Source organism: Spodoptera frugiperda, chromosome 23, assembly GCF_023101765.2.
Source record: "Spodoptera frugiperda isolate SF20-4 chromosome 23, AGI-APGP_CSIRO_Sfru_2.0, whole genome shotgun sequence".
NCBI classification, from domain to species: Eukaryota; Metazoa; Arthropoda; class Insecta; order Lepidoptera; family Noctuidae; genus Spodoptera; species Spodoptera frugiperda.
Genome location: NC_064234.1, coordinates 4504743 through 4522014, shown reverse-complemented (window position 1 = coordinate 4522014; position 17272 = coordinate 4504743). Strand labels below are relative to the sequence as shown.

General features: G+C 38.6%; 3 long non-coding RNA genes across 5 annotated transcripts in view; 1 reads left to right on the top strand and 2 right to left on the bottom strand.

The window, feature by feature from the left end:
* Window positions 1-38: 38 nt before the first annotated feature.
* Window positions 39-11077, bottom strand: LOC118266645 (uncharacterized). 2 transcript variants are annotated; one of them, XR_007706811.1, is made up of 3 exons: window positions 11011-11077; window positions 6596-10171; window positions 39-4576 (listed from the first exon to the last, which is right to left on the bottom strand). It is a non-coding gene; the product is annotated as an uncharacterized LOC118266645 (long non-coding RNA). The 2 variants fall into 2 exon arrangements; XR_004782888.2 differs by lacking the exons at window positions 6596-10171; window positions 11011-11077 and adding an exon at window positions 6172-6585.
* The window catches only part of LOC126912192 (uncharacterized), a 24793-nt gene continuing 17363 nt past the window's right edge, over window positions 9843-17272 (top strand). Inside the window, exon 1 of the long non-coding RNA XR_007706809.1 lies at window positions 9843-9992. This is a non-coding gene — a long non-coding RNA (uncharacterized LOC126912192). The remainder of the gene's footprint in view (window positions 9993-17272) is intronic.
* LOC118266641 (uncharacterized) overlaps window positions 12208-17272 on the bottom strand; it is a 43707-nt gene continuing 38642 nt past the window's right edge. For both annotated transcript variants that reach the window (XR_007706808.1, XR_004782883.2), the window contains 3 exons: window positions 16084-16152; window positions 14165-14284; window positions 12208-12573 (listed from right to left, as the gene is read on the bottom strand). This is a non-coding gene — a long non-coding RNA (uncharacterized LOC118266641). The remainder of the gene's footprint in view (window positions 12574-14164; window positions 14285-16083; window positions 16153-17272) is intronic.

The following is a 17272-nucleotide window of genomic DNA, read 5'->3' as shown; positions in this document are numbered from 1 at the left end:
TTCGACAGACGAGTAGATCAGCAAATAAATAATCAAAGTCAAAGTCAAAAGCTTTTATTTCAATTAAACCATAAATATTAATTTTGAAACGTCAACACTTTAACTATACAAATTTTTATATTGTAATATACATACATACATACAAATCCGCAATAACAATTAACTTATCTACTAATAATATAAAAATAGACGTTGTCGACGACTTCACGCTTCTCGGACTTACAATAGACACTCATATCAACTGGAAGACACACATCCTAAACATTAAATCCAAGATTTTCAAATTCACTTACGCTTTTCGAGAATTAAAAATAACCACAGACCTACCAACTGCATTGAGTGCTTATTATGCTTACGGCCACTCCCGACTTAGCTACGGCATCATCATGTGGGGTAACAGCACTGACGCACCATCACTCTTCATTCAACAAAAAAAACTAATCCGAATACTTACAAACATTGAACAAACAGACAGTTGTAAACCCTATTTCCAAAAACATAAAATACTTACGTTACCATGCATTTATATTCTAGAAATATGTAAATTCGTTAGGAGATACCTTCTTTACAAAGCGCGGAGACAGACACACAAATAGATCACTGAGACACAAAAACATGCTTATGCTACCTACATCCAACATGACACTACACTCAAATAGCCCATATTTAATGTGCATCAAAATATATAATAAATTACCCAACAAAATAAAAGATGAGCCTAGGGACACGAAGTTCCTAAACACCCTAAAGCAAATATTAATTAATAAAGCCCTACACGATCAGTGAATATCTTACGGATAAACAAATAACATGAAAATATTGATTATAAAGAAATATAATCATATTAACAAACACCTTTTCCTGCTAAAACCCATACATATAATACATATAACATATAATACAAATATAATGAATAATATATAAATACGTAATACATATAAAGGTCAACTTAAATATAAAAAAAAATTAACAACAAAATATTCAGTTGTAATAAAAAATTATAAAATATTCAATACAATCACAAATATAAATAATACAATAAAATTAATATAATTTTAGAACGTATAAACTAATAAAATAATGTACAAAATATACTTATACGTAAACACCTACTAAAAATACAAACATAATAACAATAGTACCTATACATACATTGAAAAGGAATATGGATGATAATAGATGGAATATAATATATATACTTGAGCATAAACAAATAATTCTATACATACTTATATACAACGCCTTCCTCTCTTCTAATTTTCTAATTTACTATTTGCTGTGCCCATCAGGGTCCACGATTGCTACCATGTTATTTATATTACCATCTTATCTTTACATTGTGGATTTGCAATAAAGAATTATGAATTACATACATACATACATACGGTCTTACTAATAAAAATATATGAAACAACTGTTTAACGTCTAATTACTTATTCAATGTTTAAGGCGTGAATAGCTAGATATACAGTATTTTACTAATAAACAGTGTAATAAGCCTTGAGTAACTATTTAATTGTTATAACACTAACCGCTGGTAACATTTTGAGAAGTGTTCCGAAACCTTAAAACGTTAAAAACTCCACACATTTCTTTTTCTATTTTTCTTTCATATTTACATGATTTTATTTACCAGTGACTAGAAAATAAGAAATGAACAATTTCTGTTTATTACAAAATATTTTCAGTATACATGTAGATATTTAAATTATTTTATTTAACATTTTCCAATGGGTAAAACACATTATTTACAACTTACAAATACCAAAAAAAAGGAATAAAAACTAATTTCGCTGTCACTGGGGAACGTTCCCAGAAGACTGGCCGCATTGCCACGTTGAATGGCAATGCTTATCTTCTGACCGAAGAAATAGCCAGCCTTCTGGTCACGCGTAGAGTCGAATAGCTTATGTGCAATCTCTTTAAATAGAGAATGTGCACCATGACCTCATGGCCCAAGTGTTTCGACCCCAAACGGCTCAAAACAATAGTTGCCAACTAAGTTAGAATATTTGCGCCGCTTGAGGTCCTCTGCCGCGGAAGCAGCCGCACCAGCGCATGCAGCGGTACTTAGAAGATGAGATGGCGCAAGGGTGTCTACACACGTAGCATCCCACACCAAAGGCCTACCCATCTTCCAAGGCAGCAACGACATACCATCTGGTCTCTTGCCATCATCACGTACCAAACCATTAGGTTCTAATACGGCTGGTACGCCGGCTGAGGCGAGAGCACGACGAATAATGTCGTTGATGCTGGCATGACGACTTATGCGGCCTGCACTTCTACGGCATGAAAGACCATGGTGTCCCGAGCCAACGACTCTTTCTCCACAGTGACAACAATGCGGAGAGACACAGGGAGCACCCAACCGTAAGCACACAGCTAGCCGGAACGTAATGTCATCCAACATTTCACAATTCGATGTAGGGTGACGGGAGCGCCTGAAGCTACAAACCTGATTCCCACTCCCCCACAGTCAATAAGCGAGCTCGCTCTGCAGCATTAGAAGAAGAGTTGATTAATGACTCACGAATAATACTGCACAGCGGCACGTCCCATTGTCTCTGAGAAGAAGGGTGAACAGGTAAATCCACAGGGTAAATCAGTAAGTGGACAAGCCATTTTCCAAGCTTCCACTGCATCAGTCAAACACGGCACCTCAAAACTAGCCAGTGACGGAGAAAGAATTTTCCTGACTAATTCAGAGGTACTGTGGACCGATGAGAGAAATGCTGGTAAGCTAATACTTAAAATTTTGCGGACGCCGAGCCCTCCCATGCGAATGGGAAGGGTAGCTTGTTGCCAAGCTCGGTCATCCAAAGCCACATTAAGTATGGATGATAATGTGTGTCTGATAATTTTGTCTACATTTTCCAAAATATGTGAATTTTTCCATATATGAGATGCGCGGAGAATATAAGTAAATTTTGGTCCAAAACAACAATACCGAAATTCTGCTCCAGTTAATTCTCAAAACTATATATTTTTTAAATTACTACCTATTTATAATACAAAAGTTGTAGATCTTCTTGTTACTTACAACTTTGCCATTTAACTTTTTTTCATAGGACTTGTAGTTTCGCCGAAAATTACAATAAACTGATTTTCACACCCCCCCCCCCTACTTTTTTCCATTTTTAGCATATTCTCTTCCATTTCCAATAGAGTTCATTCTACTATAATTCTTTTTGTTTCAAAACCTATATGCACTTGCCTATACAGTGTGTATAAATGTTTATTAGTAAGACCGTTACATAGTGTAAAAATACATGATATTTTCTTAAACTTATGTCATTGTCAGAGTTACCAGTTATCAAAATGAAGAAATAAAACATCCACGCGAAGACCGACACCCGCGCGGACAGAGTCACGGGCGGTAGCTAGTTATTAATAATAATAAACTGATTACACATGGACTGAAGCAGTCTTAGAAGGGAGGTGCTTAATTTATTTGAACAGGGATTATTTTATTTAGTTTTTAAAATGAATAATTTGTTATTACCATATTGCATAGACAACATAAATTAGAAAAAAACTGGCCAAGTGCGAGTCGGACTCGCCCAAGAAGGGTTTCGTAACAGCAAGTAGATGACATAATATAAAAGTTATAATATAACATGGTTTTTCATAGTGTTTGTATGAACGACAAAGTTTAATTTGCGGTTTTTGAAAATATTTTATTTCTTAAAAACTAATAATGATATCCGGTTCAAACCAATTTTCGTTGTTAGTTTCTATTGAAATCTACAGCATATATTTTTTTTTAATTTTCTCGCTCTCTTATTTTAAAAGTTAGAGGGGGGGACACTCATTTTTCCACTTTGGAAGCGTCTAACTTTCAAACGGTTAATTCTGACGAAAAATGGTTTTAGAAACCTTAATGTCTTTTTTAAAGACCTATCCATAGACATCCATCACGGATATGATAGCTGAAAAAATTTTTTTTTTGAATCAGTTCCATGTATGGAGTGCCCCCCTCTAATTTTTAAATTTGTTAATTTTTATTCAAAATTCGAATAGCGGTTACCAAAATACATTAACCTACAAAGTTTCAACTATGTAGGCCCAACAGTTTCGGAAATAAATGGCTGTGACATACGGACGGACGGACGGACAGACAGACATGACGAATCTATAAGGGTTCCGTTTTTTGCCATTTGGCTACGGAACCCTAAAAAACTACATATTTAGTCCAATTTGTATAACTACTGAATTGCCTTACATACATACGTCCTAAATATTTCCTTACACTACTTTGAGGCTTTTTGCCATCAGCTGCGATGCTTTTTTTACTAGTACTGGTTCCTCTATGTTGTTGTAATTAGAGGCTGGGCGGACACATAAATAATTGAGGGCAACATTTATCAATTAAAAATATAATAAATAAGGTTACTTTTGCGTTTACTTCGGTTTTGAGTTATTGGGAACTATGACCATTCCATCCCCGACACGAGATGTTTCTTTTACTAATACTGGTTCTGTACTGTTGTTGTCTCCGCCTGATGTCTTGTCTTCACCTTCTACTGCCTCTCCTAATTCCTCGGAGTTCACAACACGATCGGAGTCAGCCATTCTATAACAAACAATATAAATACGTAAGTAACTTTGTTGGGTGTATAATTAAAAGGATAAAGGCTGATAAAGTTATACTAATTTTTTTACTTCTTGCTAGATCTTTACTAGATATGTGTATCACAAATCGTATCGTAAATCTGAAGATTTACGCGGAATCCCGTGGGAACTCCGGTATAAAAAAATATTTTGAGTTCCACAACATCCCCTTTTATGAAAGTGGGATTAATGAATTGGTATATGGTACCTATGCCAAATTAAAATGAAAAAGATCAATAAAAGAGATAATAAAACCTGCCTAAATAAAAATATTTATCACGAAACCGAATGATAATATATGGCTACTTTACAATTTTTGCAGCGGCCATATTGAAAACAACATCCATGAAAAAAAGTTGAAAATTTCGAGCAATGACCAACTTTTTTTTTATGGTGGAAAATCATCCAATGACTTCTCCCGCCTTGGGCGAGGCGAGAGGGAGTGTCAGACTCTTACTGACTAAAAACCACCCCGTTCCTTCTCCTGCTTTTCGAGCCGGAGTCCCTGTAAACCCGCTAGGTAGTCCGCAGCTCCGGATCAGGCATCAGCCCTACTGGGCCCCATCTGTGGTGGTTTGATGGCTCTTTGAGTACGCACGGGTCTGGTTCTGTTCGGGCGGTGAGCTACCCTTGCTTGCCGTCCGCAGGCCCGCACTTACGGTGGCCGGAGATCGTCTCGGGATCCCCTACGCCCGAAGTGTCTCTCGCGACGGCTGGGGCGTGTGGAAGTTTGTTCTCTCACGCGCCCCGCCTCCTCCTTAGCTAGCATGACTGATTCGCAGAAGTAGGAGACGGCATCCCAGTCCCTCTCGCTCCGCACCATGGCCTGAACCAGTGCCGGGCGCGAGAGGTCGCCATCGCCGACCACATCCCTGAGGACTTGGCGGTGCTCAGCCCACGCAGGGCACACCGCCACCGTATGTTCTACCGTGTCCTCCGGGCGGTCCTCACAGTGATGACACCTGGGCGTTTCCTCCCGCCCAATAAGGAACAGGAACCTACCGAAACTCCCATGTCCGGTAAGTACCTGCGTCAGGCGGTAGGTGAGGACGCCGTGGCGCCTCTCTACCCACTCCTCAAAGAGGGGACTTACCGCTGCGATGACAGCGAGCCCAAGCAATGACCGTCTTGGATTTACATTATGACAGCACCATCTGTTTTACCACCCTCGAAAATCATTTTTATGATAGGTCCAAATCTGATTGTGCAGATATTCTCTGTTTACGTGGGAAAGCCAGTGGGCTTGACTACAGTACAACCCTTGAATTATATTTTACTGTGTGTGAGAGCTTACCAGATGCCTAACCCTCCCACCATACCCAATTCCCCGGCGCTGCGGACTACTTAGCGGGTTTACCGGGGCTCCGGCTCGAAAAGCAGGAGCAGGAACGGGGTGGTTTTTAGTCAGTAAAAGTCTGACACTCCGTCCCGCCTCGCCCAAAGCGGGAGAAGCCATGATATGACTTTCCCCCCTCAAAAAAAAAAACATACCCAATTCCGAAATCCCTGAAAGGTTGCCAACGCACTTGTACCAATTATAAAAGCGTCAATACTCACATTAATACTCGTATCAATTAATACAGAAATCCGAGGATAAGTTAGTGGCACACTCGTTCACACCCAAGTACAAGACAGAACTGTACGTGCAGTCAGAGGGAAAGCAGTTTTATATGCATCTGGTATACATTAGGCATCACACTAAGAATAGATCTGTAGCCTTAGACTAATAAAATACCGCCTTAGACCACCGATACACCGGAGAGATTTATTCCACTTATTTCACCTGAGCATTATTTCATCCAAGTCACATCAGTCGACTTCAGTCGAAAAGATTCGACCACATGTTCGTAGATGTACAGCATTTAGCCACCTAAGTAAACATTCGTCTTGATGTACCTGGGTGAATTAATTCCGAGGTGAAGAAAGGACCTCGCTTGAATCAAATTATTTCACCTGGTGAAAACATTTAGTGCAAACTCACCACAGGTAGGTAAGGCTTGTAGTTTTGTCACGAATCCTTATTTTACATCATTGTTATGGTATCAGCAATACGGTCCATTTTTGCGTTGACCCGGGAATCGGACCCAACACTTACGCGGCCGCCGCAAAGTGCGCGTGAATATGAGCCTCCAGCATGACTTGAAAATAGTTGAGTTCTTGACTTGAAAATAGTTGGAAAGAGGGGTAATTCGCTATTAGGATAAAATTAAGATTTGATAATGTTTTATATGGAAGAATTATCAATAATTCAAAATTATTCTGCCGATAGAACTTATTCGGCGTTGAATAAATCAGCCCCAAGTGGAATAAACTCTGGAAAACCCCACAAACGTCTGGTATCTATCGACACTGTTCAGGTAACTGCGAATGATATTTTTTTTGTTTATATTAATCTAAGTTTGTACTACTCTTAGCACTGTTTAAAAAAAACAAAATATAAAGTTTTGTAAAAACCGACGATGTTTGATATTCGATATTCCCGCGGAGATTCATCCACTGCCCGGTTCCTGTTGATGCATATGCGTATAGCGTGATATTTTACAGCCGATAGCTTTCCTCGATAAATGCACTATCTAAAACAAAAAGACATATTCAAATCGAACCACTAGTTCCAGTGCACATTCAGACAAACAAACGAATCTTCAGTTTTATACTTACCCGTTTTCATAAATGAAATATTTTCTCGTAGCCGCGTAGCACTGAGTGAACAAAGTAATTCACAAACATGTTACATCATGTGGAATTCCCCTGTAGGCATTGTTTGAATTGGTACTATATATAATTATCTTATACAACGTGTAACAAAATGCCCATATACATCAAGAAGCCCTGATGAATACAGGTTGAATAGAATCTCTAGACAAAGTTTCGGCTTAAAATTCGTTTAAAAAAAAATTAGTACCAAATACTTGGTATCACATGGTTCTTGACTTCAAATCATACAAACGTGTCACAAAACTACAGGGGCCACCCGCTAGTATTACGAAACATTTCTTCTGTCAATCTGATCGCCTAGTACCTGTCTACTTAATTTTGATTCGCGCGGCGGCGCGATTTGAAAAATTCATAACTTGGTATCATGAAAACATGACTTTAAAAAACCCTTCCCGTATCGTTTGTTATGTTATCTAGAAACCGTGCACTTGATATGTATACCCCCTTTTTGTTACACGTTGTATATAAAAATGAATCGCTAAAAGTGTTGGTAAGTTGGTACGGGGCACCAGTATGGGCTGATAGGGCCACAATAGGCACGGTACGGCGAAAGCTTCTCCAAGGTCAGCGTCTAGCCTTGATCTTTCTGTGTAAGGCTTATAGGACGGTTAGCACAGAGGCTCTCTGTGCTTGTTGTTTCGGGTCTGGGTGTCATGTGTATGAACTTGTATGTTTGTAAACGCACCCACGACACAGGAGAAAATACTAGTGTGGGACAACGTTCATCATCCAATGACTTCTCCCGCCTTGGGTGAGGCGGGAGGGAGTGTCAGACTCTTACTGAGTAAAAACCACCCGTTCCTTATCCTGCTTTGAGCCGGAGCCCCGGTAACCTTTTACGTTGTCCGCAGCTCCGGATATACTGGGCCCCATCTGTGGTGGTCTGGCTCTTTGAGGCGCGCGCGGAACGCGACGCGCCGTACGCACGGGTCTGGTTCTTGCAGACCCGCACTTACGGTGGCCGGAGATCATTACACAATCCCCGACGCCCGGAGTGTCTTCTGCGGCGGCTGGGGCGTGAGGAGGATCGGTCCCTCACGCGCTCCGCCTCCCCTTTAGCTAGCATGACTGCTTCGCAGAAGGAGGAGAAACCAATGCCGGACGCGAGAGGTCGCCGTCGCCGACCACATCCCTGAGAACACGGCGGTGCGCAGCCATGCCCATACAGGGCACACCGCCACCGTATGTTCCACCGTGTCCTCCGGGCGGTCCTCGCAGTGATGACACCCGGGCGTTTCCTCATGCGGCGGACGACATGAGATGAATCTACCAGCGCATTCATAAAAGTAGTATAACTTTGCCTCCTGGTCCTTTAAAAGAATCTTAGTAAGGACGAAGCAGCATTACATCAGTAGAAGTGAAGTCAGATTTTTTTTTACAGTGACTGCTTTGACTACCTGTCTGTAAATGCTGGCGTCTCAAGGCTGCTACTATCGCCTATTTACTACTGGCTCTAGTCGGTATGAAAAATTCTGATCAAATCCCTTACTGGGTACGCCACGAGCTTGGAAGCTGGTGCGGAATCCAGGTCACCTCTGCAATTTTATTTTTATTTATTTATTCATTTATTTCATGCTTCATAGGCCCATATAAAATACTATAGAGTAATACATTAAAATTTATAAATACTATACATTACAAACAATATTACAATAATTAGTTGTGCTTAATAACTAGGTCACACGAAAAGACGGCGTCGTGTGTCGCGCAGTGTCCGGTAGCCGATCTCGGAAACGTCGGTAGACTACAGCCCGCGGCCAAAAGTCCTCCTCCATTAAGGTACAAAGCGCTACTAGTAGGGCGAATCCACAACACTGCGTTGCGACGACGCATCGCAAAAATCTATGACGCCGCGTATCGTGGAAAATTCCGATGCGACGACGTTCAGTGGGTATCGTGGGTGGGTCGTATCCGATGACATTTTTTGGTTGCGGTTTGTTGGTACATCGCATCGCATTGCGGTTCGACGTCATTTTGCGATGCGACGCCGCAACGCAGTGTTGTAGATTCGCCCGTACACATGATATTAGCAAGTTCACAAGTATAACTTGTGACAAATAGTCCGCAACTGATACTGATTTCGAGAATCTCTCCGATCAAATTATGTTCGCCTAGGGCCTAGGGCAACCCTTACCAGCCAGCCTCACCATTCATATTCCTTTTCTTAATATTCTTATAGCTCGAATCCAGAGGAAAGTAGAGAAGAAAAGATATACAAAATGTCATTTACCGCCGTTAACAAAGTAATTTAATGGTTACCCAAACCAGTCCTTAACTTTTTTTTTCGTTTAAGTCGGTAATCATTAAATGTCTCTTATTACGGCAGTTAATATTTTATAAAACATAACATTATTTTCATTAACAACACAATCAGACAATATTAATATAACCACAAAACTTAAATATAAATAGAAAGTACATCTCCAATTCGATTTAAATTCAATAATACTGGTACAATACCATGCGCAATAATGTGCATGTGTGAATGGTTTCATTTAATGTAACACATCAGTTGCTGCGAAATTTGTTCTAAAATACTGGCGTATTACATTATGCCTTTACATAAAAATATGCTCGACTCTCTTTAGCTGCTAACTTAGAATTACATACAAACAGTTAAAACACTTCACGACAAACGCCGTCAGCTCCCATCTTATGCCCAGGTGGACAGTTGTCAGGAACTGTGATAGCATTCCTCATTATGATTCCTCCGGGGGCTGGTGTGTCCACGGTGTTGCTGTCTCCGCCTGACGTCTTGTCTTCAGCTTCTGCTGCAGCAATAGCGTCTGCCTTGGCCTCGGCGACCTCGTCAGGATACACAATGCGGTCAGAGTCAGCCATTCTGTAACGGATAATAAAAGCACACGTTTATAACAATGGAAATATACCAATCGACGCACATGACGTTTGTTTAAGCAAGTTATTTGAGGTATGACACAATAATCTTATTTAGTACATACTCCTAAGTACAACATCGTCATTGTCCTCAACATCGATTATACCTAGATATTTAAGTGTCGGTACTTATCATTTATCATTTTATAATTATGTAGCACTAAAAATTATGTACTAATTTTCTAGTTAACATTTTGATGTGAAAATAAATTCTGCAGCCTGTGTAGCATCTACTTAAAATTGCTAACATTACAAAATACTATAAGCCAGATCCAATAAAAGAATAGCAGTTTGTAAAAAAACGTGTCGTCACGACTGCTAAGCTCACGAAGGCCAGGCCAGCCTTGAAGCAGATCAAGAGCACTGAACTCACTGCTTGGGCCTCATACAAGTCTTATATTTGATGCATTACAGGATATTTGATTCATGGCGGATATTTGCACTGAATTTTTGTGTAAGCCCAAAATAAGCTACAACTAAAGATACCTGTCCCTACTATGGTGTAAGCTCAATCATGAATAACTTTTTATTATAACTTATTGTTATAATGTATACCCACCCCTACACCTATATCAATGAACTAAACCACTGTGCAAAATATAATGTTAATCAATATCACAGCAGGAATTATAAATCTATTCAATTGTTGAAAATTATTATCATAATCTACAGTTTTTTTCTGATTTTAATGTTTGAAGTTCAGTACATAACTAAACTAACTAAACAGGCTGATGATGAGGATGACAAACCGAAAGTAGAAATGATACTATTATATTTGGTACTTACATAAAAGATAACAGGAAGGAAGTCCGAGGGTAAGATAATCCACACGCTCACGTCTGTGTACAAGACAGGACTGAGCGGGCGGTCGGCCGGCAAGCTGCTTTATACTAGTTTGGTACTCATTATCAGCAGACGACGCCGGGGGCACGCCGTGATTCACAGTATGCTCAGAGCTAACTTCGAGTTACACAGGTATGTCTATTCTCCCAGAAATTTGTTATCAGTATGTGACGCATAAACATCGATGAAGATACTTTCCGATCTATATTTATAATACTCTATTTCCGGACACTCCTAAAACTGTTATTTACATATCTGAATATGTTTCAGTGATCAATGTATTAAATGTAAAATGCTAGCCAGCGTGTTCTATGAATTGGGATTCTTTACAAGTAACAGTAATAATACAGTTTGCAGTGCTATTTAATTATTATGTACGAGTATACAAAGTCTGAAATATGAAAGGTTATTTAATTTCAGATTGGTTGGTTGAGAATTGGAGTATTTTGGTTTTGAAGATATTAGAAGTAAAATTATTGAGTGAGCCAAGTCATTATAGAAGTTATTGTATGGTTAAGGGATAACACATAATTATTGAATTGACTGCACGGCTAGTGCGGTGGCTGGGCAACTGGCTGCCGCGCTAAGGTTTAGCGGGTACGATTCCCGCCCGGAGTAATTCTTTGTGTGACCCACAAATTGTGGTTTCGGGGCTAGGTGTCATGTGTATCTTACGTCATAGGTCTTTATTTAACAGATTTGGTGTCACTAAGGGCAGTGTGCTGGGTCCTCTTTTGTTCTTGCTGTATGAAATGATATTCCTTAAGTCAAAACGCAACATTGCAATTTATTTGCAGACGATATAACATCAATAACTGGAGAGGTAAGTGCGATTTTTTTTTAAACATTGCCTCACTCTAGTATTTTCTTCTGTGCCGTGGATGCGTTTACAAACATACAAGTTTACATACACATCACATCCAGACCCGAAACAACGAATTGTGGATCACACTAAGAGTTGTTATGTGTGGGATTCGAACCCGCTATACGTTGCGCGGAAGCCGGTTACCCAGCCACCGCGCCAACCGTGCAGTCATTATGACGCATCAACCGTGAAGTCGCGAGCAAATGCTAGTATGGTATAAATAATAATATTTTTTTAATTCTTGTATTTTCATTTTTTTCAGTAAAACATTAATATAACTTTTGAAACGTCCTCTTTTATTAATACAATATATACATAGTGTAAAAATATATGATATTTTCTTAAACATCATAATAAATATAATATACATCAGTGCAGGGGTTAATTGAATCGCAGGCAATACTAATACATACAATTATTATTACTCTCCGCCATAAAAAAAAACTTGTAACAAAAATAATATTGAAATACATAAACAATAGTACAATCTGTAGGTGGTTAATACAATGTGTAAAATTAATTCAATTAAAAGATACCCTATTTCTATTCACTGATGTAAATTGAGATGAAGATCAGATAAAAAATATTAGACACGTAGTACTTTCCACAGACGAGTAGCGGGCGAGGGTGTCTGACAGCATCTGTTGAATGAACGGAGATCTTTAATAACAAAGTTTCTGATCACCTTATGAGATCCTAATGAGTATCTGTTGAATTAACAGAGATCTTTAATAACAAAGTTTCTGATCACCTCCGAATGAGTATTGTGTGAGCTCCAAATGAGTATCGTGTGGAACTAAAAACGTTTCTTTAGCTTCTATCTTTTCGATTGCACCCTTAACATATTGGAAAGAAGTGTATTTTAAAACTAAGAGATCTTTTACAGTTTTACACAATACTTTAAGCACAAATAGTAGGAGTAGAATATATTAGGAGAGCTGGCACCTGTTTTTGGGTAGGCATATGAGGCGAGCTACACACTTGTCTAATATTGAAAACCCTAACAAGGATCTGCACCTGACTGGCGAGTAGCGGCGTTAAATCACGGTAATATTTAAACAGTGTTCTAACTTCATGTTTTCACAAACAATAATCAAAACTAAACCACTGTAACTAACTCACCCTGTAGGAAACATATTAATGTTAGACAAGTCTTTAGGCAGTTGTCCCACCGGCAACGATGAACGAGTAACGAGTAGAGGTCTCAGCACACATATGGGATCGGAAAGGGATCGTCACCGTATCGCCTCGAGCCGTTCAGAATGGTTTGTATTAAACTCCCTACTGCAACGCACACTAATCGGAATAATATCGTAATCGCCTCGCCTCGGAACAGGCTCCGAACTTGAATTCCCGCGCTTACGGCTCATCGTCCCCGCGCTTACGTTTCTCCGTCCCCGCGCTTACGTCTCTCCGTACCCGAGCTCACATCTCTTCGTCCACCCTTTCCCCTTTCCCCTCCCGCGACGGGACGGCGAGGCGTAAGCGCGGTGTCGCCTAGCCGTAGCCGAGTTGACGTACAGGCGCTGCTGATACGCTTTCGTTACGTGCATACGGTAGGTTGACGCCTGGTTGACAGCGAGGCAAAAGGCGTTACGGTTACGATCCCTTTCCGATCCCATATGTGTGCTGAGACCTTAGAGCTAGAACTAGAAACGAGTGAAACGAGTGAAAACAAAAACAAACAAGTGAAGCGAGCACTCGCCGGCAGTGTGAACAGTCAGCGATCAACTATTTGTATATGCATCTCTTTTGTTTACACGGAAAGTATAGGTATCTATTGTACGTTTCTTGAGCGAGAAAATAGCCGATAGTTAGTCGTTCACTCGCCGTTGGTGGGACAACTGCCTTAGCTTGTCTCAATACCTACCCAGCCAGCTTTCGAATTAAAAATAAGCATCAAATGACGCGCGGCGGATGAGATCACAGACACGGATAAAACCATACACCTCTTTTTCTTGGAGGGGGAAAATCATCCAATGACTTCTCTTACTGACTGACAGAGAGTATCAGACTCTTACTGACTAAAAACCACCCCATTCCTACTCCTGCTTCCTTCCTTCGAACCGGAGCCCACGCAACCCGCTAGGCAGTTCGCAGATTTGGGTTTCGGCATCAGCCTGTCATCCCTTCACTCCGCACCATGGCCTGTACCGATGCCGGACGCGACAGGTCGCGGTCGCCGACCACCCTGAGGCTCACGGCCACCGAATGCTCCACCGTGCCACATACCTGGTCTATTTTGCCGGTCCATGTTGAGATTGGATCACATGTACAGCTTGGTCTTTTACTGATTCGTCGAGTTGAATCTTTTTTTTTTTATTATTCTTGGCTACACCCTCGGCGAACTGCCTATAAAAAAACATAATCATGTTTTTACCATTGTACATACGTCATTCACTTTGTTTGGTTTATTTTATAAGATTGAAAAATACGTTTAAAAAAGCCAACTTTAAAAGTCAGAAACGAACAAACAAAAACATTATTATTCATTTTACTCGGTACCTACCCTTGTGGCATTGGGTAGGTACTGAGTAAAATGAATAATTTTTTTTTTGGTTTTTGATTATGGTTTTTGAAGTCGGTTTTATGTTGTTATTATTATTATTACTTTTTAGTTTAATAAAAATGAAATTGGCCCACATAAATTTTTCTTCTATTTTAAACCTTAGTCAGATTACCGTCTATAGTCATGTCTACCTAATAGCGTCAAAGAATATTATTTTATGTCAAAGAATATTATATTACTATAATTTTGAAGTTTTTTCAAACTCCTAGCCGTTGACGGGTTGTACCTTTCATCTTCAGATCATCGACATGAAATGATGATCATCGCATGCAAATGGTTGAATAACTTTATGAAACTGTCTGAATAAACGTAATAAGAGTTTATAATTTAAGGATTCCCCTCAATTTCCTTGGGGTCCCATCATCAGATGCTGACAGGAGGCAACAGTTACCTACTTGAAAGTATATTAGGGTTAACATAACAAAAAATAATCACTAATCGAACCAGAACTGTTTAAGTAATCGATGTTCAAATCGACGAACTATCTTAATAACCGGCCAAGTGCGAGTCGAAGTCGCTCATGAAGGGTTCCGTAGCAGCAAGTAGATGAAATAATACAAAAGTTATAAAATAACTTGGTTTTACATAGTGTTTGTATGCACAACAAAGTTATATTTGCGGTTTTTGAACATGTATTATTATCTAAAACCTAATAATGATAGTCTATAAATAATATTAAATAGTAGTTCTATAGAAAAGTCGGTGCTACAACCTCATAACAAAATAAAACTTACCGATACTACCTTTACTTACATTGTATAATAATGTGTATCTGCTTAGGTTTTAATATAATTTTGTTCAGTACTTGTAGCACCGCCTTTTAAACTAGCAGTGAATAGACAAAGACAGTTACAATGATAGTTATTTTTTGGTTTATGGTTTTTAGATTAGGGATTTTAGTTTTTGGAAGTCGGTTTTTTACACGTAGTTTTTAAATTTAGCTAGTTTTCTAATTTGCTATACAAGCAAGCTCTTGCTAGTTCTACAATCTACGAATTACACAATTGATTTTGTAAATTGTATTGGGTCAATCGATAGCTGGTGAAGTATGTGAATAACATACGAATAAAAAACGCGAGATAAAGTGGAACGAAAGAATAAAAAGTTAAATTGTTTGAACGCAATTTTCGAAATGTATTATGTTGTATCTATATATTAATACGTGATGCAAAAACTTTCGACCCCTTTTTACGAAAATTGCGCGGACGTAGGAGCATAAAATTTGGTACACTTATAGTTTATGTGTAGGAGAAGTGCAGAAAGCTAATATTTTTCAAAAATAATGCTTATAAAGTACTTTAAATCAATAAATAAAACATTACACACACTACCATGCATACTATTTGACAAAACGTCAAAATTGACAGACATTGCGATGATATTCTCACGTCTCATATGAATAGAGTTTTCCTGTTCATGATGCAAACTAATAGCAATTCGTTAAATAAAAATTATCCTTGAACGTATGTTAAGTGGTATTGTAAATTAAACCGTATATGGTCGAATTTCGACCACTAGGCGACCACTAGTATGTATAATTGTACGACAAGAGGTAATCATAATATAGTAATAAGTTGCCTACATTTTCGCGTCCACTTCCTGAAACTGGTCTTCAAATACCTCCTCGCATTTCTCATCGGAGTCAGCCATTCTATAACAAACAATATACATACGTAAGTAACTTTGTTGAATGTATAGTTTTTATTTTTTTATTTAAATATAAGCATACATATAAAAACACTTAATAAGACACTGAAACCCTTATGGGTTTAAGTTGTGTCACGTCTCACATATTAACAATATACTTATAACTATGATCTACATGCAATCTTCACTAATTAGATCACATAAATTTTATAGTTAATACGAATAAGATTTCAAGTAGTACATTGAATTGGTAGCAATTATTACTTTTTTTTTAAAGTTAAAAGGATAAAGGCTGATAAAGTTATACTAAGCTTTTTATTTCTTGCTAGATCTTTACTAGATATATGTGTGCTCCACGACATCCCCTTTTATCAAAGTTGGATTAATGAATATAATATGTTACCTATACCAAATTAAAAAGAAAAAAAAAACAATAAAAGGGATAATAAAACCTGCCTAAATAAAACTTTTTTTTTCAGTTCGATATCTACGTAAGTAACACTCCCTACTATTTATTTTGGTAATATTGTCAGTGTACAGAATTAACACTTCTACAGTTTTATTATCTATATGTATGTATAGATCAAGTAGTGCACATATTTTTATCAACTCACTAGCAAACCCGGCGAACTTCGTTTCGCCACCAATGATTTTACCTGTTTTCCTGCTTTTTCTCTTGAATATTTTCCTGAATTTCCTTTACTATTAACCGCACGAAACCCGAGACCTTCCCAACGAATGCAAAACCGTGGAAATTGGTTTGTGCGTTCTGGAGTTACGGCGTCAGGAAGGAAAACCCGACTTACTTTTATATTATAGATGAAGTGGATATCTCTTTCAAAACATGTGGTAAAACCAAACCCAGACAGCTATAGATAAAATTAATGCACTAAACAAATTTCTCTTTGAAGGCAAACATTATATTTAAACATAGCTGTGCCCGCGATTTCGTTCGCGTGGAATAGTTATTTTGGGTATTATATTTATTTTTGTAAACAAACTCCTCAGCTTTATAAATTATAGCTGTTCCCCATGGTTAATGTGTGCATTAAAAATTCGTGATTGGATTATAGGGAACAACCCACCTATTATACTCGCTCATTTCTGTACCTTAAACACGAATT